The sequence below is a fragment of the Emydura macquarii genome, unplaced genomic scaffold (genome assembly GCF_026122565.2).
Source record: "Emydura macquarii macquarii isolate MOO-44397 ecotype Brisbane River unplaced genomic scaffold, CSIRO-AGI_Emac_v2 contig_75, whole genome shotgun sequence".
In the NCBI taxonomy this organism is placed as follows: domain Eukaryota; kingdom Metazoa; phylum Chordata; order Testudines; family Chelidae; genus Emydura; species Emydura macquarii.
In genome coordinates, this window is record NW_027130212.1 from 4,502,704 (window position 1) to 4,526,501 (window position 23,798).

The 23,798-nt window shown below is 40.8% G+C and overlaps 1 long non-coding RNA gene across 2 annotated transcripts in view; it reads left to right on the top strand.

Moving 5' to 3' along the window:
* Window positions 1-7,282: 7,282 nt before the first annotated feature.
* Window positions 7,283-23,798, top strand: part of LOC137149413 (uncharacterized) — a 48,260-nt gene continuing 31,744 nt past the window's right edge. Inside the window, exons 1-4 of one of the 2 annotated variants that reach the window (XR_010918771.1) lie at window positions 7,283-7,348; window positions 8,171-8,408; window positions 9,869-9,972; window positions 20,246-20,298. This is a non-coding gene — a long non-coding RNA (uncharacterized lncRNA). The remainder of the gene's footprint in view (window positions 7,349-8,170; window positions 8,409-9,868; window positions 9,973-20,245; window positions 20,299-23,798) is intronic. The other variant, XR_010918774.1, reaches the window with a different exon arrangement.

Below are 23,798 nucleotides of genomic sequence, written 5' to 3' on the forward strand. Positions count from 1 at the left end.
ATGGTTATGAAGCATGTTTCCTGGCTTTTGTGAATACACATGGGATGGTGCAGCATTCAAGGACATATTGTTCTTTCTCCCTCTTCCCAGACCCAAAACGGCACAAGGAATATTTGATGTACGTAGCCATGTAGCACAAGACAAAAATATCCCAAGTGATCACATGGTGGGCTTTTGTACACATGGAGCTCTGTCTAGGGCAGGCCACAAAGCAGATGTGTATACATTGGTAAGGGAGAGTGCTCCATCTGCTCTGTGGACTCACTGCGTGATTCACAGAGAACAACTGGCATCTAAAGCTCGGAGTCCAGAGCTAGATGAAATTTTGCATCAGGTTTCATCTACTGAACTATATCAAGACTCAACCTCTTTGTGCAAGTTTGTTTGCAGAACTGTGTGAAGACATGCAGTCTGATCATGATGTGGTGGTGTTCCACACTGAACTGAAGCTCATTGGCTCTTGAGAGGAAAAGTACTGGGATAATTTTTTGAACTGCGAGATGAGCTGTGTGCCTATGCAATGGACTGCAAAAACAGTGAATTCATTGATTTTTCTATATGACCAAAGGAAGATGTGCTTTCTTGCCTAGGTCACAAACATTTTTGGGAAACTGAATGAACTGAATATGGGTCTGCGAGGAAAGAACACCCACATCTTTTAGCTGAATGATCTTAATCACAGGATTCATGAATAAAATTTTTTTCTGGAAGAATAATCTATTGAAGACAAACTATGTATCCTTCCCACAGCTTTGCAAGTTCCTGGCTGACAATGAAATTATTCAGCCTCCCACACAGGTGATGGCAGAGCATCTCAGCCAGATGGAAAAACAATTTGCATCTTTTTCCTCCCAATTTGGACATGACAAAATATGATTGGGTGTGAAACCCCTGTCAGTGCAAACTTGTTGCCATGCAGCTCATTGAAATTTCCTACCATCAGTTCTTGCAAGGAACATATGCATAACTTTCTCTCCCAGAGTTCTGGTTCTCTGTTAAGAATAAATATCCTGTACTCTCAAAACATGCCTTGAAACTGATGGTGTCATTCGCGAGCATGTATTTGAGTGAAGCTGGATTCAGTGCACTTGTGTTATCAAATCTTGTATTGATCTACCATTGATGTCATATCAGAGATTAGATGTGCAATTTCTACCACACCACTTGTCTTCAAGAAGCTGTATCACAGTACGCAAGCCCATATGGCATATTAGAAAGCATTAAATAACATACTTAATTTGTAAATTCTTTGGATTCCTTGGTCACTGTGTTGCTTTGTTGCTGACTGAGGTCACAGAAAACAGTAAGTCTCAAAATGGGATCATGAAGGCAAAATTTGGGAACCCCTGAGTTAGACCCTGAGCAAGCCACGGACCTAAGGGAGAGAATGCTCAGTGCCACCTCATAGCCCTGGTCCATCACACCTAATGTGCCATCTCTGAAGCATCAGGAGAAGGAGATTTAAAAACCCTGCCAGAATACATTGAGGCAGGAGGGAATCCCTTCCTTACCCTTGCAATTGACTAACTGAGTCCCTGAAGCATGATCTTTAGGAACATAAACCAGATGTGAGCCCCAAGGCTGTTGATCACGAGCAACCTTGTCACACAATTGCACTCGTAAATTTGTGCAGAGCTCTCTTAAAACTAATTAAGTTGTTTTCCTTCACAACTTCTAGCAGGATGCTGTTCCAGAACCTCTGATGGTTAGAACTCTTCTGATGGTTAGAAATCTTCTAATTTTTAGCCTGAATTTATTCATGGCCAGTTTTTAACCATTTGTTCTTGTGCAAGCATTGTCCATGAGCTTAAATAGCTATTCACTCTCCCTTATCACCCTAATGTATTTATAGAGAGTAATCACATCCCCTCTCAGCCTTCTTTTTGCTAAGCTAAAGAAGTTAAGCTTTTCCAGTCTCCTATCATAAAATAGGTCTTCTCCACACCTCTTCCCATTTGAATTCATCTTTCTTGAACATTGGTGACCAGGATTGTGCACACTTTTCCAGATAAGGTCCTACCAGTGCCATGTACAATATCATTAATTATTTCTCTATCTCTACAGGAAATGCTTCGCCTAATACACCCTAGGATTGCATTTGCCTCTTTCACAGCTGTATCACATTGGTGATTCATTGTCATCCTGTAGTTGACCCATACACTCAGGTCTCTCTCTCCTTCTTTATTGCTTTCGACTGTAATCCCACATCTCGTAGCAGAAATTCTTAAGATTGAACCTTTAAGTGCATGACCTTGCACATTGTACTATTGAATTTCGTCACATTTCTGTGTCTCCAGTCTGCAAGGTCATCCAGATCTTGCTGTATAATATTCTTCCGATCCTCTTCTGTATTTGATGCCTCCCAACTTTGTATCATCAGCAAACAGATTTATTAAAAATCTTTGCTACCAGACTAGCAATCTTATGTGCCATTTATTTCAGTATTCTGGGATGGAAATTATCTAGACACTCTGATTTGAGCACATTAAGTTCTAAGTTTTGCTTTCATCTCAGATGTAGTAATTTCCATTTCTAGACCTTCATTTCTATCAGCCATCCTGCCTTCATGTACATGTTCCATATTAGCATTGTTGTTGAAAACTGAGGCAAAATGATCATTTACGTTTTGGGCCATTCCTGGGTTATTTTTAATCTCCTTTCCATCCACATTGCACAGCAGCCCAACCTCATTCTTCCTTATTCTTTTTTACTTTTAAGTAAAAAGAAAAAAACCCACTTATTAATTTTAATTCCCTTGGCAAGAGCTAATTCAGCTTCACTTTTAGCAATTTTCACTTTATTCCTACATTTTCTAACCTCCACAATCTACCTTTCTTTGCTGATCATCCCCTTTTTCCATTCCGTAATGACTCTCTGCTTATTCCTAATAACCTTTTTGAGGTTAATGTATTTACTGTAATTAAATAATCATTAATCTAGAGAGACTCACTGACATAACCAGTCTATTAAAAAATCTGCCTGGATGATTTTATTTAATGACACAATATCATTCACGTCATATCACAGTTGTGTTAAAAGACTCAGGGGCTCCGTAATTAGATCTATTCCACAAACGTACACAGTAGGTACTCAATGGGAGGGACTCAGATGCGGGGGGGGGGCTTATCCAAGTGAAGTCCCTTATCGAAGCTCAGTGTTGGACAAAAGAAAATTATTGATCATAACCACTAATGTTTCACTTGCTGTATTATTATTTATAATTTGTGTTACAATAGTGCCCAACATCCTCCCTTTCAATCAAGGCCCCTACACTCAAGCAGCAACTCATTCAGGTTGGGCAAATGAAAAGGCCACTGTATATTTTTCTGATCCTCTAGCACCCCCTAAAGTGACATGCTGCATTAACACAAAGATGCAAAACAGGACAGACTGAATCGCCAAAAAAGCTCAGTACTAAGCAGCTCCCATTTAAGTATTTAGAAAAGTGGCAGGAGTTTCTTTCTGAGTGAGATCTGTTGGAAGCTGAGCATTCTTGAAAATCTACCCCAGGGATAGTCAATAGGTGGACTGCAGGCCAGATCTGAACCACCAGATGCTTTTAAACGAACCCTGACATCATTTTATTTACTTACATCATTACTGTTTTCTTTATTTTATTTTATGTGCTCTTGAGTCTGAGTCTGGACTATACCTTGACCAAGAAATTTGGACCTTGACAAAAAATTATTGACGAGCCCTTGTTTTGGTGCCTAAATGGGAGCTGAGCTCTTTTGAAAAATTGGTAATTAGGCCTATAGGTTCTAGCCCTCCCTAAGGAGTGGCATGTAGCTATGCTGCCCTAGGAGTAGTCCTGAGAACTAGCTGTGACTCAGGCCTGGTCTACACTGGCGACTTAGGTTGACTTAAACTCCCTTAATTCAATTTATTTACACCTGCATCTACACTGGTGCCACTGTTAATTCGAATTAAGGTGCCTGTAAAATCGACTTAATAAGACCACCTCTGCAAGTGGCGTAGCGCCTAATTTAAATTTGTTAAATCGATTTAGCGTCAGTGTAGATGTAACAGGACTTAAATCAAATTAATTGACTTCTGGAATGTATCCCACAATGCCCCATTTTGACCGCTCTGGACAGTTGTGCTGTGCTGCTCTGTGGTCCGCTAGCAGGAAAAGTCCCCGCCCCTCAAGTGCCGGGAAGATTTGAATTGTCATTTCCTGTGCTTGCTGCCAGCATGGAGAGAGCTTTGCCACTGTTCTCCACATGGCTACTGCAAAGTCCAAACGCGCTCCAGCAGGGAGTCAACCAGAGGTCTTAGACCTCATGGGGCAATGGGGCGAGGAGTCCATGCTGGCTCAGCTCAGAGCCAGCAAAAGGAATCTGGACATTTATGGGAAGATATCCCAGGGCATGCTGGAGAAGGGACACCACAGGAATACTCAGCAGTGACGAGTGAAGATCAAGGAACTGCGCCAATCCTATCGGAAAGCCAGGGAAGCTAACAGCCATTCTGGCTCCTTTCCCCAAAAATGCAGGTTCTATGATGAGGTGCATGCAATTCTCGGTGGTGCCACGGTGCCTCCCCACAGCATCGATACCTCTGCTAGGTCTCAGTCCATGATCAATGAGGGTGACTCCGTGGACGAGAAGGAGGGAGGAGGAAGCTGTGGAGAGCAGGATGCAGGACAGCGGGGAGTCCGTTCTCCCAGAAAGTCAGGACTTATTCCTGACCCCCGAGCAGTCCACCAGCACACAGGACAGCACAAATGATCCCGGGGAAGGCACATCTGGTGAGTTTTTTCTTGCTTATTAGCATTTCTGTCCTTGTACATTGGGTGTGGGGGGCCCGAAGGAGATCTTGGGCGTTTCGTTGACTGTACTGGGTGGTCACCCAAGGATCAGTTTTTTTTATGTGATGAGAAATGCTACATTTATCATCAGTTGATATCACATGGAAAATTTATTGTATGTAATCTGTTATCCCTCGAAAAACTTTTCAGGGGAGGGCTGCCTTGTTCCTCCCTCCATGGTAGGATTCTTCTCTGCAATCAAGGTAGCCAGAATCATGGCTTCATATGTTTTAAGCATCGTCTCCCCTCCCCTCCACGATATCCGCAGAAAGCTGCGGTGGCCACACTGACTGCTAGCCAGCAAGCTACCACCCTGGAGACAGTGAATGAACCCTCACCACCATCCCCCGTTCCCCCATGACTTGAATGTAAAAAAATAAAGCTTTGCATCATTCCAAAACCTTTCTTTATTAAATCATATCTTGTCCAGGAGGGATTTGTCGGGCACAGATATTGAAGGGGGGGGGGGGGCAGGAGGTGGGGGTATCATCAAAGGCAAACAACATACAGGGGGGTGGGGATGGGGGGATCATAGAATCATAGAGTTGGAAGGGACCTCAGGAGGTCATCTAGTCCAACCCCCTGCTCAAAGCAGGACTAACCTCAGCTAAATAATCCCAGCGAGGGTTTTGTCAAGCCGCAGCTTAAAATCATCAAAGGCAAACAACATACAGGGGGGTGAGGGATCATCGAAGGCAAACAACAGGAACAGAAATCACTCTTGCATCTCATTGCAGAACCTGGTTTTCAAAGCTTCCCTAATACAAAGTGTTCCACGGTTAGCTCTCAGCGTAGTGCTGGCATCTGGCCGCTCATAATTGGCGGCCTGTCTTTTTGCCTCCACAGCCCAACCCTGGGGAGACCTTTCCCCCTTCGTTTCACACACATTATGAAGAACACAGCAAGCAGATATCACAGAAGGGAAGTTCTTCTCACTCATGTCCAGCCTAGTGAGCAGACTCCTCCATCTACCCTTTAAACGCCCAGAGGCACAGTCTACAACCATTCTGCAACTGCTTAACCTCCTATTAAAACACTCCTTGTCACTATCGAGGTGGCTGGTGTATGGCTTCATTAGCCAAGGGAGCAAGGGGTAAGCAGGATCCCCCAGGATCACTATGGGCATTTCCACACACCCAATCTGAATTTTTTGGTCGGGGAAGAAAGTTCCTGCCTGCATCTTAAAGAATAGCCCCGAGTTATGAAATACACAAGCATCATGCACCTTCCCAGACCACCCCATATAGATTTCGGTGAAATGACCTCTGTGATCCACAAACCCCTGCAGAACCATGGAAAAGTACCTCTTGCGGTTTGTGTACTCGGTCGCCAGGTGTGCAGGCGCTAAGATAAGGGTGTGCATCCCATCAATGGCCCCCCCGCAGTTTGGGAAGCCCATCATGGCAAACCCCTCCACTATGTCCTGCACATTTCCCAAAGTCACTACTCTTCATAGCAGGTCTATTTATGGCACTGCATACTTGATTCACGGCTATGCCCACTGTAGATTTACCAACTCCAAACTGATTCCCAACCGAGCGGTAACAGTCGGGGGTTGCCAGCTTCCACAGAGCGATGGCGACTCTCTTCTCCACCATCATAGCTTGTCTCAAGTGAGTGTTCACGCGCTTCAGGGAGAGTGCCAGCTCCGAGCACAGTTCGAGGAAAGTTTCCTTTCGCATACAAAAGATTTGCAGCCACTGATCATCATCCCACAGCTGCATAACAATGCGGTCCCACCAGTCTGTGCTTGTTTCCTGCACCAGAACCTGCGCTCCACGGACTGCAGATGACACATTATAGCCTGCATCAATCAGGAATTGTTCTGCTGGATGTCTTGTAGCAGGGCAGCCTTGGTGTCATAGGTGTAGTATCTGCTTCGCCTTCTTGCTCTATTTCTAAAGTACTCCATGATAAGCCGCGATGTATTTGTCACGCTCACAATTATAGTGCAGAGTTGAGCTGGCTCCATTTCTCTGCAGCAGTGGTGATTGCTGGGAGTAAAAAAAGGTGTGAAAATCCTTTTTCTGTTTGTTTGGGGGAGAGAAAAGGGGGGGCAAGCAACGTTGCATCATGGGACGATGACACTCGTCCTAACAGCCACCATGGCTAGTTGCACTGTGGGATAGCTACCCACATTGCGCTGCTTTCTAATTCGAATTAAGGCTGGCCAATGCGAACGCAAGAGACCAGCGCAAACAGTGTAGTGTGTACACTCTGCTGCTATTTCTAAAAATCAGCTGCTGAAAGTCGAATTAAACAAAGTCAAATTCCAGCGGCAGTGTAGACACAGCCTCAGAGTTGGCTGCTCCTAATTCTCTGGGTGAAGTAAGTTACTACAGCCCTTTAGTGGGTGCAGGCTACCACACCCTTCATGGCAGCTCAAATCTACTGACTAGCACCTTAGAGAGGATGGAGCAAAGTGCCTGCCCACTCCATTCATTACTCACTCTTTTGCTTATACAGGGAGCAATAGCCCCAAAGCTGCTCTCCCCTCCATCCACGAACCTGGAGAAACAATCCATGCACGTTGCAAAGGTGAGTGGAGAGGGACTCAAGCCTTCTTACTCCCCTGCATGAACACAATTGTCAGTGACAATCTTGCTCTCAACTATGGGGAAAAAAGAGACTGATTTCAATGGGAGTTTTGTCTGAGGGAGAACTGTAGGAGCCAGCCTCATGTCTTAACTCACCCCATTTTGGCTAAATACAGCATCTTTTTTTTTTTTTTTTTTTTTTTGATTAGTACAGCATCTAAGAGAAATGGCAGAAAAATAGGTTTAAGTTTCAACTTTAACTCTGAATTTCTATGTACTTGTCATTTGCAATGAGACTCTTAATATTGCTTTTAACATAGTGTTTGCTACGAATGCAAACATGAGCACATTTCTACTCCTTTAGCAATCATAAAAGTCACATTGGTTTTTTTTCTGCACTTCTTTGAATGCTGTTGGACCAATTACTTAGCCAAAATCCCTAAGTGTATTACAGGATGAATAAGTTATGCCAATAAATATTGACAAGGATCTTTGACCCCTCTGTTAAAGAATAAAAGTAAATTCTTATTTCCTTTAAAAATTCATTTACCTATGTTACTTAAGTAGTGGTAGGGTAGCTTATGAATATAATTTATAATAAAATAATGAACCTTAATGATTTTGATCAGGTTATTAAAAACAGAACACAGTTTTATACAGTTCTGATGTATTTCCAGTGAGTTTATTTAAAGTAAGATAGATTTATGACTTTTGTCTGACCTCCTTTTAATGATTACAGATTTAAAATTTATTCAATTAGCTTTTGGGGGGAAATAGTCATTTTTAATTCAATTCTGATTCTTGACATATTTTTTTTTCCCAGTTTAGAGCTGGCAGGGAACGTCTTCTGCTGCTCCTCCTGCCTTCAGTCCTGGCTCTCTGTAATGGGGACGCCAGGCAGTAAATCTTTCTTGCTGTTCTCCTGCCTTCAGCTTTCTCCCAGGAACCACGTTCTGCTTCCTTCTGGAACTTCTCCAGTCCCCTGATCTCTGGCAACTCTCACCTGGCCTTCCTGACTGAACCAGTCTACTCTGACTCATGGGGACTCACCCAATCACCAGGTCTCACTCTGAGGTTTTGTAGTCCCTACGGGTTCCCCCCTTCCCCCCATTTAACTGGCCAAATGAGAGCACCTGCTTTGGCACAGGGGAGCTGGACTAATTTCATTTACTGAGGCCAGCCACCCTGTGAAGGTTGTTATTAGATCAAACATCTTTTCTGAAGACTAAACATGCCTATTTTTTTAACTTTTCCTTGTAAATCATGTTTTCTAAACCTTTCATTATTTGTGTTGCTCTCTTCTGGACTCTCTCCAGTCTGTCCACATACTTCTTAAAGTGTGGTGTCCAGGACTGGACACAATTCTCCAGCTCAGACCTCATCAGTGAGGAGGAGTAGAGCAGGACACTTACCTCCCATCTTTTACAGACAACACTCCTGTCAATACACCCAAGAATGATACTAGCCACTTTCGGAACTGCATCATGTTGTTGGTTTATCAATTTATCAAGGTCATTTTGAATTCTAATCCTGTCCTCCATAGTGTTTACGATTTCTTCCAGCTTGGTGTCTTCTGCAAATTTTATAAGCATACTCTCCACTCCTTTATCATTAATGAAAACATTGAAAAGTACCGAATGGTGGACTGACTCCTGTGGGGACCCACTAGATTACATCCACTTATTTGATAGCAAACTATTGATAACTACTCTTTGAGTGTAGTCTTTCAACCAGTTATGTGACCACCATATTGTAATTTCATCTAAGCCACATTTCCTTAATTTAAGACTATCAAAAGCCTTATTAAAATCAAGATGTCACCTCTACAGCTTTCCTCCCTCCACTAGGCTAGTAACCCTGTCAAAGAAGGAAATTAAGTAGGTTTAGCATGATTTGTTCTTGACAAATCCATGTTGACTATTACTTATTACCCTATAATCTATAGGTGCTTACAAATCACTTGTTTAATAATTTGTTCCAGTATCTTTCCAGGTATAGAAGTTAGACTGACTGGTCTAAAAATCCCTAAACCCACTTTATTTCCCTTTTTAAGATAGGTACTATGTTTGTCCTTCTCCACTCCTCTGGGACCTCAAATGAATTCTCAAAGATAATTGCTAACCATTATGAGATTGCCTCTGCTAGTTCCCTAAGCACCCTAGGGTAAATTTCATCAGGCACTGACAACTTGAATACATCTAAATTATCTAGATATTCCTTAGCACGTTCTTTTCCTATTTTGGCTTGTGTTTCTTCTCCCTTGTTGTTAATACTAATTATGTTGAGTATCTGATCACCATTAAGCTGTTTAGTGTAAACTGAAGCAAAATAGACATTAAACATCTCAGCCTTCTTGATGTCATCAGTTACTAGCTCTTCTGCTCTGGAAAATAGTAGACTTACATTTTTCTTCATCTTTCCCATGCTCCTAATGTATTTATAGAACCTCTTCTTTTTGTTTTTTATGTCGCTTGCTATGTGTAACTCAATTTGTGTCTTAATCTTTCTGATTCTGTCCAAGCTTGAAAGCTATAGCCTACGTCTGGTATCCTAACAGAGGAAGACAACTCACTCATGAGGACTGGGGCTTCAGGAAATTGCTACCGCAAGGAAAGAAGTTAGCTGGTAAGAAATACACCTTTCTAAATCAGAAACAGAACCAATAACCTTTGTAATGCAGCTGAAGGTGACTCAAACAAAGTTTTGTTTTACAAATGGGAAATGGGCTATGTAGGTTCTGTGATGAATCCCTCATATCTTGAATGAATCCCCCATATCAATGAATCTCTCATATCTTAAGGAAATGGCATAGTACAGCCAATAAGAACACACTGCCATGTAGTATCATAAGTATATATTCTTCTGTGCTGGCCACCATCAGTGAAGTTTAATAGGCATGCCTTTGGAAAGCACGTAAGTTTCCACATACACCAAAGAAAATAATGAAAGCACATTGATAGCCGTTACCAAGGATGATTATTGATCATTTTTAAGACATGTCTAGTGTTTTACAACTTCAAAAAGCTAAACGAACATTAATTAAACTGAACTCATGTATGTTAAAAATGTTATCTACTGTATAATGGCAGTGAGTTATGGTTACTGAATTAAAAAACAGATGTTGCAGAGCAAGTTGTAGTTGTACTATCTGTTTGGAACAGCTTGGGGAATATGTTTTATGAGCAAAGGGTGCAGTTGTTTGCTTTGCTTGCTCTCTTTGTCATTTATACAGCCAGAACAAAGGCCAGAACAGGTAAAGGAGTAAAAAAAAAAAAAAAGTAACTATTTTCTCAGCTAAAAATATTGAGTCAAATTCACTATGACTCTGAGTCCTGTATTGGTGGTAGTGTTTGTGAATAGCCACTGAATATTACTGAAAATGTTCCTAAATCCCAAAAGTTAATAGCAGTAGTAGCACTGACTGAGATTGGGGCACTGTTCAAACACACAATTGTAGGAGAGAAAAGAGTTAAAGGCTTGACAAGTAGTTAGGCCTAAATTACAGGGAACGGGGTCAAGGCTAGGGCAAAATCTTGTTTCTGTTAATTGGTATGAATTTTAGTTAGAGTCTGTTATCTTTTTCTTCTTTTCCTCCCTTCCTGGCTATCTGTGCTGGGAATAAGGCTAATAAAATCATTATCATCACTTCTAAGTAAGGCTTTGGTGGGAAAAAAGTATTATCTTCCTTCTCTCCTGGTATGCCTTAGTGTAAAATGTATAGGTTTTAAGGTGATGTGCCTGACCTCTGTATGATAATCCTGCAAACAACAAACAGGGGCAGGTATAATTATATCCATTATGTAGTTGTTAATATTCATTTTAGAGATGTCAGTGTAACCAAATAAGGGTTTATGGGGAGTTGCTAGAAATGTATACATTTACATACTGTTGTGGATAAAATAATTGTAAAGTAACCGCCTCGTTGCTCATTCCCAGTATGGAGGTGGAACGAGCAGGCAATAAAGGGTTCCATCTCCCCAATCTACCCCCGAGACAACCTGTTTAATTATTTCTAACAATGAGAAACAGTCCTTGCCTCAAAGAGCTTGCGAGAGGGGGGTGTTGATTTTCAAAGGCACAAATGACAGTGAGGCTCCTAACTGCTATTTGTGACTTTATCTATCCTAAGATACTTATATGTCTTCTAATGCCATAATATAGCAACACCTCGCCATCTTTTTAAGTATATTCATCCTCACAACACTCCTGTCAGGAAATGGGGAAGTGTGGCACAGAAAGATGAAGTGATTGCCCAAGGTCATAAAGGGAGTTTGTGGTAGAGCAGGGAATTGAACTTGGTTTTCTAAAATCATCGACTAGTGCCTTAGCCACTGGGTCATCCTTCCTCCAATCAGGCTTTGAAAATTTCCCCCTAACTAGGCAAGACAGACAAAGGGCAGAAGAAAGTAAATATTACTTATTCCCATTTTATAATTGGAGAACTGAGTAAGAGAGAGATTAAGGCCAGCTTCTAATAGTTTTATTCATCTAGGATAACACCTTCCTCCACAAGTGCTCCCGTTAACTTCAATGGAACTATTCCTGCAGTTAGGGACTATTCAGCATGAATAAGGGAATAAGAACCTGATACTGAGTGACTTGCCCAGGTCACCAATGAAGTTTGTGGTAGAACTGTGATTTAAATCCAGATATCCTCAGGGCTTGTCTATACTCAGGCCATGCCTATACTGACGGTGGCAAATTCGCCACCGCCAGATCAATCTTTCTGGATCGATTGAGCGGTTAGCGTAGACCTGCTCAATCAATCAGGAAATCGACGCTGGTAAACCACCCCCTCAAGTAGTGTAGTACTGCGTCGACGGGAACATTGTTTCCGTCGGCACAGCACAGTGTAGACAGCGCGCAGAAGGGAAGCAGAGCAGTCGACGTGAGTTACGCAAGCTTCTCTGCGTAGTTTGCGTAACTCCTGTCGACTGCCGCCGAATCTCCAGGTAAGTGTAGACCAGGGCTCAGTTTGCTTGGGTTTTCAACTGGTTTAGTTAAATTAGTGCAAAACTTAGTGTAAAAAGCAGCCCTGATCTCAGTCCAGTGCCATAACTACAACATCCTCCTTCATCCCCTATTGTTATGAAGAATTTTAGTAAAAATGTTTGAAAATTCTCACCTGAAGGAAAGTAGGAATTTGTGTTGTGATTTGCTGTTTCACTGTTTACAAATATTAGTCCTCCAATCTAGAAGCAGATATGATACTGGTGATCATTCATACAACGCACATAATAAATAGTAGAACCAAGAAGTTTATGAACAATCTAAAGGCTGAAAATTATTTGTTGAAGCTGCTTTTTAGAATACTTAGAAATAACTGGTATTTGCAGAAAGCAAGACTGGTTTGTGGAAAAAATAGGTCTAACTCCATAAGGAATATTATTTAGAGTTGGTCAGAAAATGGAATTTCCATCCTGCAGGAATTTCTGACACTTCAAAAATTTCTTTTAATCTGGAATCAGGACAAAAAGTAGAAATTTCAGAATTTCAGGTGGAACAGAAATTCCCAAATATTTCTTTTCTAGATCATCAAAACAACTTTGGAAAAGGCAATATGATCAGCCCCATCTGGGGAAAGGAAGCTCCTTCCTTGGTACCAACACTGCCCAAACCCAGAAGCCTGGTGTGGTGTTGACAAATTCTAGAGGCTAGCCACTTTTACTACATCTGAAGATGAGTGAATTGTTTGGGATAAAATAACCCCTTTCACACACACACTTGTTCCTCATCCTGTAGTGCCTGTGTGCTTGCTTGCTCTCTCTTTCTTACACACATGCACAAAATCTTTAAACTTGAATCTGAATCTGAGCTGAACTTTTCTGAAGTTCAGAAAATATTGACTGACATATTTTATTAATTTTCATTTTTCTGCACCTCCAAGGCCTTCGATGAGGATAGTCATATCATCAACGTGAGAATGATTTGTTCTTTGGACATTACTGTTGGTGTGGCAATTTTTAGAGACCAGCGGTGTTGTTTATGGTCTAAAGTTATTTCCCACAATTTGCTCCATGTGTAAGCAACAACATGGTACAAATTCAGCCATGGTGATTTCAGTGGACCTCCTAATACCAGGACTGAATTAGTCCCCCTCAATGTGCATCTGTATTAGACTGTGGCATGTCTCATGTGTAGCATTAGCAGCCAAGCAGCTTCAAAGACCCAGCAAGTGTGGGTACCAACTCTAACTGTGCTCCCTGAAATGTCTTAAAGCTTTGGGTCAAGATTTTTTTTTTTAACATATTTTCAAAAGAAAGATAGCACCCAGGCTATTTTTTTCAAATGTTGGGATATTTGTTCGCAAATAGAGGCAAATACTAACATAGGTATTTAGATACAAGAAGATATGAAATGAAAATGAAAATACAGAAATACAAAGAAAATGGTCTCTGATTCAGTTATGCAGAAAATCAGAAATTGTGAAAATAACACCCTAAAGTGTTAACAGACATCTCTGTATAAAGGATTTTCTGGTTATGAGGCAAAGTCAGTAAAAACAAACAGAGGATGCTCAGGTAGCAAGACAATACAGCTTTTTTAATATTCTAGGGCAGTATGTTTCCTCAGGGTAAGGAGATCTTACATTTAATTGAACCAGGTACCCACAGAAAGTGAAATTCACCCCAGTGTAGAGAGTTAGCACCAGGGTTAGTCAATGCACCATATAGGGTTTATGTGAGCCTTTAAAATGGGACTTAGTAGGCCTAATATGTTTCATAGGTAAAGATGGAGAAATGGGGATGGGAATAAACAAAAGGGAATGGGAAAGGAAGGTATTTAAGAGACCTGGCAACTCTTGTCAATAAAACCATTGAGTGAAGAGTAAATGGATTAATTAGTTTATAATAGATAAGGCTAGACCATGCCAGCAAAGGTATGTATTCAGATGGGATATCAGGCATTTATGAATATTTCATAGTGATTCAATGTTACTGGGGATCATTTCTGCACCGGTCAGTTAATGGACCTAATTTTCCCTTTTTTTCCCCTTCCTATCTGCAAAGGGATCATACCACAGACTTTCTTATTGGCTCTTAACATCTTTTAAAAAATTGGTACTTACAGAGCTCAATTTACACATTCTGATGACTCTTCTGTCATTCCAGTTTCCATGGAAATGGAAGTCAGTTGACATAGTGCAGGGCAGTTTTAAATAAGCAGCTTCACAATTATTCAGAATAATTTTCTCCAGTCTTATTTTTTTCCAGATTTTATTTTTTTTAAACATACTAGCCACTGATGGGAATCCATCATTAACAGTATTTGCTTGTTTTAGGATAAAGCAGATTCCTGTGTCCACACTCAGAGGGAAGTTTAGAGCTAGAGGAAATCTGAAATGGTATAATTTATACCTTCTTCTGGCCCTGTCGTCATCCTAAACATCAGATGAGGCAAAGCTGCATGAGGGAAGTTACACTGGTTTAACAAGATCTATTTGAAATCAATCTAATTACACCAGTGCAACCCCTAATGTAGATGCATTTAAACTGATTTCATCCTTGCTGAAATCAATCTTAATCTGGTAATTTGCCAATATGAGGTAAACTGATGTAAGCAAATGTTAATCCCCATATAAATGTGTTATAAACTCTAGGGGTTTTAACTAGTGTAACTAGACTAATTTTAAATGGATTTAGTGAAATCAGTGAAACTTTCCTCATCTAGACAAGCCTTTGACTTACTGTAGCTCCTTTTATCTCACGTTCACTTATTATGTCATTTTCTATCCCTTACACATCACCTCTGAATTGGGCCAACTGAGCCTGAGTCTAAGGGTATGTCTACACTTGGAGCTGACAATGTGATACCAGGCTTGAGGAGACATAGTCACGCTAGCTCTGATGGAGCTAGCAGGCTAAAAATAAAGTGTAGATGCAGCAAGGCGAGCAATGGGAGGGGCCAGTTGCCCAGAGTACAATCGCATCTGAGACCAGAGATGTGTATTTGGGGCTACTAGCCTCTCCTGGCACTCGTGCTGCTGCGTCTACACTCTGTTTTTAGCACGCTAGCTTGATCAGAGCTACCTGGGTATGTCCCCTTGAGCTGAGTATCACACCCCAAGCTTGAAGTGTAGACACACCCTAAGACTCTGTCCACACCAATATGTGATTCTTTTCCCCCTAAAAAAAGTCCCTAACTTGCTTACACCAAAGTAGCTGTACCACTGGGATTTGAGTCCATTGTAAAACAGCCTCTTGTGGCCACTGGCATTTTTTACACCATATCAACTAACTTTATGGAGAACCAAGTCTCTGCCTGATGGTCCCCTATCATCTCTGGAAAAGGATTCTCCTAGAATCTCCCTCCACACTAGGAGTGGTCTACTGAAATGCATGAGAACCTACTGTGTTATCCAGAGAGAGACTGCGGACCATCCCAGGGACCTACTCCCTCACTGGGCCAAATGTCTTGGTATAATGAGCTCAATGGTCATATTCAGCACATGCTTCAAGTCAGGGTCAGAGAATGCCAATCATCCCTTTCTCATCACATGTGGCTGTCCTTGCATAGAACAGCTAATGGAAACATTGAAAATTAATGAAGTTGTTTCTCACTTCATGCCATATTATAAAGCAGCAATACATTTTTAAAAGTTAATTGGTTCCTATACCTTATCTGGTATCTTAATTTCAAACGTAAGCATCTGTAAACTATTACTTTAACTTCAAATCCAGGCTCTATAAAATATTGTATAGTAATAAGCAACATAGCCAATATAGAAGGAAGGAAGGAAAGAACAAAAATAATATCAGTAAGTTCCTTAAATTAAATCACATCCTAAGCTTTCCAGATGGAAACAAGAGAGTAATTCTCACCAGGTCATTATTTTCACCAGTTCAGTGCAATTGAAAAAGCATGAAAAACAATTTTGTATTTCTCTAGTCTCATGGGCTGAAATGAAATAGTGACCTAATTCTTACACCTTGGCAAAAAATCTTATCCTTTTCTAATGTTCTGTCTGATTGAAACATCTTTAGGTTAAAGAACAGTGAACCATTGTCCATCAGGGAAATAGAGGGGACACACAAATAGTCCTTTCAAATATAATTGTAAACAGAAGCCTATCATTGTTCATATACATTCTTCAGAGCAATATGAACTGTATTCACCATCTATAACTTTAAAACAACTGTCTCCCCACCACTCTTTTTTTTTTTCTTTTTTCCCTCCCAGTCAGGTGAAAAAGGCGGTGGAAAATTGATGCAGTAGATTTGCCTCTCTCTGATTGAAAATCAGTAGTACATACAGTTAGAAAAGAAAACCAACATATATTTCTCACAAGGTCAACAGACAACTCAGATTAATTATATTAGTTCAGTGTTTTGTACTGTAGTTTAAAAACAACAGCAGCAGCAGACACTCTGAGAAGCAGTCACAATTTTATAGAACCCAGCATGATGTATCCCAACATTCCTGTCCCTCCCTGAAGGACAGACTGAACTCCAAACAATGAAAAATGTAATGAAAACACCTGCAAAAGAAGGGGAAATTGCCATAGTAATGCAAGAAATTAAATGATTTTATTACTGAGTCAGGACAATGGGAATTCTGTGTGTTAGGAGCTTGCAGGATGGGTTCCTTTACAGATATTCAGAGATGATTATTTTGTAAACAGACATAATGGGCCAAATACTGCTGCTCATCAAGCACCCTCGGTGCCACTCTGATGATGCAAAGGGGCTTAAAGCTGTGCTAAGTGGGCAATGAAGATTTCCTCAGCATGGGCATAGCTAGCCCTATGCCCCACATGACCAGACCCCAACCCTGGCCTCACTGAGCATGCTGAGGAAACACATACACATTACAAGCTGAAGCAACTGAGAGCAGCCTTAGGGCTGTTATACGTTGCACTGGGAACCAAAACAGTTCCCGGCTGCCCTGATGAGCCGAGAAAGGGAATAGAAAGGTGTTGAATGACTGCTTTTGCTCCCTATCAGGTGTATGGAGCCTTGCACTGGCATCCCTGAGGCATACACTCCTGGATGTTGTAGGTTGTTTGTGCACCAGACTGAAGAAAGCCTCTCCTCTGTTCGTGCTCACTTGGACCAGGGTGAAAGAAGCCTCCTGTAGGGATGTGGCTGAAGAAAGCCCTGGTCCTGAATTTATTGTGGGCAAGCATAGAAAAACAAATCTCTGTTTAGAGGTGCATACACCTTTTAAAGAAGTGAGCTGCAGTACCTTTTCTGTGCATCTCAACTAAAGCTCAACTTAAGGGCCATAGACAAGCCATGGGTCAAAGAGGCTTCAGAATTCATATCCTTCTCCCACCCCACCCCAGCCCCAAAATGTGCAAGACGTACAGCTGCACTAGCAGAGACTGCCTGGCCATCTTCTGGGATCCCAAGATACTTTTCAGTGAAGAGGAAGGGGTTATAATTATCTGGACTTTTTCTGTTGGAATTTTGAGTATCCAGATCCTAGTTTTTTCTTGCTTTGTCCTTCCTTGATTAGCATGTGCCCATTAAGGACTTGATTCTGTGCCCATTGAAGTCAATGGTAAAACTCCCACTGACTTGAATGGGGCAAGATCAGGTACTAACTTCTTATGTTTATAGCTACTACTGTTAAATTGATAACCTAATACTCTAAAAAGGCAATGGAACAGTGAGATAGTAGGGAAATTTAAAAAAAAAATTGCTGAAATGTTTTTCAAAGAAAGATATTCAAAGTAAGTAATTAACAAAATCACCATTGTAATTTTTCCTCTGAAAGATCTCATTAAAATAAATGAATGGTAATGATCTTCAATCAGAAACATAATTAGTATTAACCTGAGAGTCCAGTGTGACAATTACAGCCTGTTGCCCTCTAACTGAAAAATGAAAGTAATGCAGGATAAAACAAATCTTCATTGGTCAGATCCTCAACAGATGTAAACTGAGTAGCTTTATGAACGTCAATGGACCTGTGCTATTTTGTACCAGCTAAAGATCTGGTTCTAAATTTCTAAACACCTTCTAAATAACCGGAATATCTTGCCACAAAACAATAAAATAAATATGCCCTGCTCGTGTAAAAGCATAATATTTTGAAATATTTGCACAAACCGACTTCTTGGTAAAAATGTGTTGACACATCTACATACATGGATCGTGCATAAAACTATTACAAAATATGGATAGCAATGTTAAATACACTGCCATCATGTAAAAATTTCTCATATTTTATGATGTAACCTAAGCCACTTGTCATAATTTCCCAGGCAAGATGCACTTTAGATGCCCTTTTACTTAGGGTGACCAGATAGCAAGTATGAAAAATCAGAACATGGAGTGGGAGGTAATAGGCACCTATATAAGAAAAAGCCCCGAATATCAGGACTGTCCCTATAAAATCGGGACATCTGATCACCCTACTTTCAGTCCCTCTCAAGTACGTTTCTGAGGTGACAGACCTGTCTTCCTGCACCTCACTCTGGGTGGAACCCGAGGGTCCAACCACTCTTAGACTGGTTCTCTGGGTTGCAGCCCCCAATTTACCAATAGCGTTGACTCAGCACTCCCAGCCATGTTTAGCATTGGTGAGCCCTTTAACTCTGGGGGGCCTATGACAAAATAAGTGACACAGAAACAGCTTCTTTAGGACAAAGTATTATTTATTTGTCAAAGTGAATACAACGTTTAGGAAAATGGGTTAAAACAACAGTCTTACACATCTTGCCTTTTCTAAGCTTAACCTCCCTATCGATAGCCCAGGTAGGTCCAGCTTACTTGAGACCCCCTCCCACTCCTTCTGAGTGTGAGGGATACTTTGCATCTCTGCAGACCCTGTCTCTGTGTTTGTGTCAGGCTCAGTCTGCTGACCTTTTCTGCCCTTCCCTTTCTGCAGGGTGAATCCTCTAACTTGCCAGTATCTTTTGATCTCTCTCTTCTCAGCTCTGGAAATAGAGCTGTGTACTTTGCTGGCACCGAGCAGATAGCTTCCTTACAGCTAATAATGTGGCTATTGTGTTTGAGTGTTTGTCGGGATCCTCTGATCGAGGTCTTTGTTTTGCCTTTCCTGTTTGGTTCCTCTAACACTCCCTTCTGATCTCACCCTATAGCAAATCATCATAATGCCACATGTGTAGGCACAATATTCATAAAAAATAACACTACTATTTTCCAGTTCATCACAACACTCATTTCTACCTGTTGCACTGCAGAAGCAATCAGCTCCTGATTGACTTCCCATGTGGTCAGGGGAAGAGGAGCAGAGAGGGAAACCCAGCTCTGCTTTCTGTTAAAGGACCTAGAGAGGGCTGAGGTAGATTTGATGTCCTGTCTTGGGCCAAGATCCAAAAAGGTATTCAGGCACATAACTCCCTTGGAGGTTATGAGCCTTAGTGTCCTTCCAGAAGGAGAGTGAGAGTGCAAGGAACATATAGAGTAGGACAGAGCCTGCCCCAACTGATTCATCTGAGGCAAAAATTCTACTGTCCCCACACTGCAATTCTTGTCACCAACCCCTCCAAAACCCAACTGTGCCACAATGGGAATATATTTTCCCTGTTATTTAGATAGAGATTAGTTAAGTGAACAAGCAATGGACTGAGATTAGCAATTACATAATTTCAGAAATTAGTTTGCCAGATCACTCGTCCAACGTCAGCGCCATTGTTTGTTAGAAGTGACTTTTCCCTTTGTCCCAGGCACATGAATCTTTACTATCCAGTTGGACCAAGCGTAAAGATTGCCTGTGAAATACATCCTTTGCTCTGATCCCATTTGCTATCTGTTATCTGAGATATTACGAAACATCAGTCGCTGTGATATGTAGGCACTGAATGTTAGTGTGTGGGCTTTCTTGTCATCACCTACTGTTCACTTGACACAGATCTTGTCTGTTTGCCCTTACTTTTCTTGTCTTCTATTAAACTCATTCAGAGAAATACCTTCTGATTTTATTCCAGATTACAAGTGAGGCAATATCTTTCCCTTCCCAAGGGGGAAACATCTCAAATTGGTAAGCCCACTTTCTCTTTTATTTTTAGAGCATGTTTTTAGTGTTTTTGTAGAAGACTCAACCCATTTGACTTAGGAAGTATTCTCAGACATCACAAATGGAATGTATAATTATTGTCACCTGAACCTGTCAAAACAAAAAAAAAAAACCTGCCAAAAGAGCAATACAATATTTTCAGCAACAGTATTTTCATGGGAATTGATATATGTTACTTCCATGTCGGCGAGGTAACAGGATACCTGAGTTATGTTTGTGATATATTAACCAGCCGGTGTCATGAAACAAGGTATCCATGTATTGTTGACTGTGGGAAACCACAAGCCAGTAGTGTCATTCTTTTCACTTCCTTCAGAAGCATCCTGCATCCCCCATTTGTTTAAGAACAATCTGATAGTTTGCAAGGAATTTATGTTTATGGTATGTTTGCTCACAGAAGACTCTGGACAGTGGGTCAATAGAAACTTGTCCCCATTTGACTGTTCAACAAGGTCTACATTTTTAACAGGTAAATCCATATAATCTGGAGCTGTGTTTCTGGGGTTCATTGAATGCCTGAAGATGAATCTTTTCAACCTTCCATGCACTGGTCTGAGTAAGACAGTCAAGTTAAAAGTTTCCTGTAGTTTGGCATGAGCTATGTGGAAAGATATTTACAGGTGTCAACTCGCTGTGAAGGCTGAGCATCAATATGATTTTCTTTATGAAAATGTTTACTCTTTGCCTTAGTGACTCCACATCTGTGGAGGCTGTTATGTGTCATGTTTCTACCTCGGAACAGAAGAACATATCTTGCACCTGATCTGGCCTATTTTGCTATGAATTAAAATCGATTTGAAACCAAACTAAATTGTGCTATGGAGTAAAAGTGACCCTTTTTGACCAAATCTTGCCCTCTTTAGGAAATCTATTGAGGTCAACACTTGATGTGATGTGCATGTGTCACAAATCCATATTTATTGCTATGAAGAATTGAGAGAAATAATTTTATGCTCACGCTAAGATTTTTTCTGTCATTCAAATCAGATCTGCCCAGCAGACATGAGAGGAGGAATTTTCCCTAAGATTATGATGATGCTCCCAAAATCCCATACATAGGCTGCTTGAAGGAAACTCAAAATATACGAGTTTTCAGAAGCCTTTTCTGTGTTACCTGGCTTTAACAGCCTCTTCTCAATTCATTCAATTGGACAGATAATTTGCTGTGGTTTTCAGGGATCCATCTATTTTTTTATTTTTAATCTGCTATCCGTGTATACAAAAAGTATATACAGGATTACTCTATACATCCCCAGTTATTTTGAGAAATGTGTTTCATGTTGAAGAGTGATTTTTTGGGACTCCAATCTTACCCAGTGTCTCTCAATCTTACTCCTTAAGATAGCAAGTTCCAGTATAAATACAAAGACGGATCCACCTATGGCAAACTATAGCCCTCCCCTTCTAGCATGAAGAGGTTTTTTAAATGACATTATCATCTCATTAAATGCTAATTTAAGGCTTTTTCATACAATTTTTTTCTAGTTTACAAGGGAATAAGAATTTGGAAACACATTCAGAAAAACAATCTCCAGTGAAAATCTGGAGAGAGCAAAGGGGAAGAAAAACTAGAGAGCTATTTAGCAACTAATGAAATTGACTTTCCATTGCCGTCTCTCCCAAATGCTCTTTCACACCACAAACTCCCATTCTAATCACAGCTCATTAGAAAGGTACCTTTCCACCAACCCTGTGTATGAAATAACAGTTGTTGCTATGCATGCTTCCTTTTTTTTTTCCATTTTGGTTTTGTGCTCTCACAAGAAGGATGTGCGAAAAAGAATTTTAAAAGCAGATCCATTTCATCAAGGATGAAATATAAAAACAGTGTGAGTTTAAATTAAATCTGGGTTGGGAACTTGTGAGTTATGGGACTTATCCATTTAATCATTAAATTATTTCTATAAATATGTATGTAGAAACCTTGTAAAAACATAAGCTTGCAGTAAAAAACAATCCTTTGTACAGGTCTGTTCCTGCAATAAGTTCAGTACTGATTTGAAATGGCTCCATTGCAGTGATGGGCTGTCAACATTCTAATGAGGGGTTCCCTCTCATTCTATCACTGTTGTCACCTGTGGTGAGTGTGCTGGCAGTAAGAAGGATTTCAGAGGAAGTTGGTGCTCAGATACTGTGGTGATGAGGGACTTATGAGTACATAGGTAGTCTAAGGGATTGAGGAATCTATTCAACTGGTTTCCTATTTAGCCAAATGCTATTTAGCCAAAAATGCATAAGCAATGAGAGAAGTCAGCACTGTGACGACAGCTATCTTGGTCATGAATGGGGACTAAACTGCAGACCTCCACTGTTAAAAGCATGAGCCTCTACAGATTGAACTAAAAGACTCAGTCCCATGGTGAGGAGCTGTTATAGACTCCTATCCTCTGTGGTTCAGGTAGAGAGGACCACATGACACACATTGAAAATCAGATTACAGCACCACTTGAGAATCAAAGAGATATGGTGTATACTTGCTGGAAGCCTTCAGACTTTTTTCCCTGGTAAATGCACTGAATCCACTGATGAGATAAAACCTTGTCCAATGTGTTCAAGAACTGCAAGGTGGACAGGCAACAGGTTGTGCTGGAAGTTGAACTATCGGTCTAAAGGGAGGTTACCAGTGGAGTTCCTCAAGAATTGGTCTTGGGACCAATCTTTTTCAATATTTTTATTAATGACCTTGACATAAAAAGTAGGAATGTGTAATGAAAGTTGCTAATGATACAAAGTTGGGAGGCATCATCAATATAGAAGATGATAGGAATATTATACAGGAAGATCTGGATGAGCTTGAAGACTGGAGTGACAGAAATGGGATGAAATTCAATAGTACAAAGTGCAAGGTCATGTGCTTTGGCTCCAATAATAAGATTTTCTGCCACAAGCTGGGGGATCATCACTTGGAAGTGACAGATGAGGAGAGAGACCTGGGGATATGGGTTGATCACAGGATGACAATGACCCACCAACATGATGCAACTGTGAAAAAGGCAAATGTAATATTAAGATGTTTCAGGTGAGTCATTTCCAATAGATATAGTGAATTATTAATGCCTTGTACAAGCACTGGTGAAACCTCATCTGAAATATTGTGCACAATTCTGGTCGCCCATGTCCAAGAAAGATTCATTCAAATCGGAACAGGTGTAGAAAAGAGCTACTAGAAATGGAGATCAGAGAAATGGAGGACCTATCTTATAAGAGGACACTGGAAGAGCTTGGTTTGTTTAGCTTAGCAAAAAGAAGGCAGAGAGGGCATATGATTGCTTTCCATAAATAGAATAAGGGGGTAAATATCAGGGAGGGTGAAAATCTCTTTGAGCTAATGGGCAATGTTGGTGCAAGAACAAATGGATACAAATGGTCATGAATAAATTCAGGCTAGAAATTAGAAGGTTTCTAACCATCAGAGAGGTGTGGTTCTGGAACAGCCTCCCAATAGTAGTTGTGGGGGAAACCAA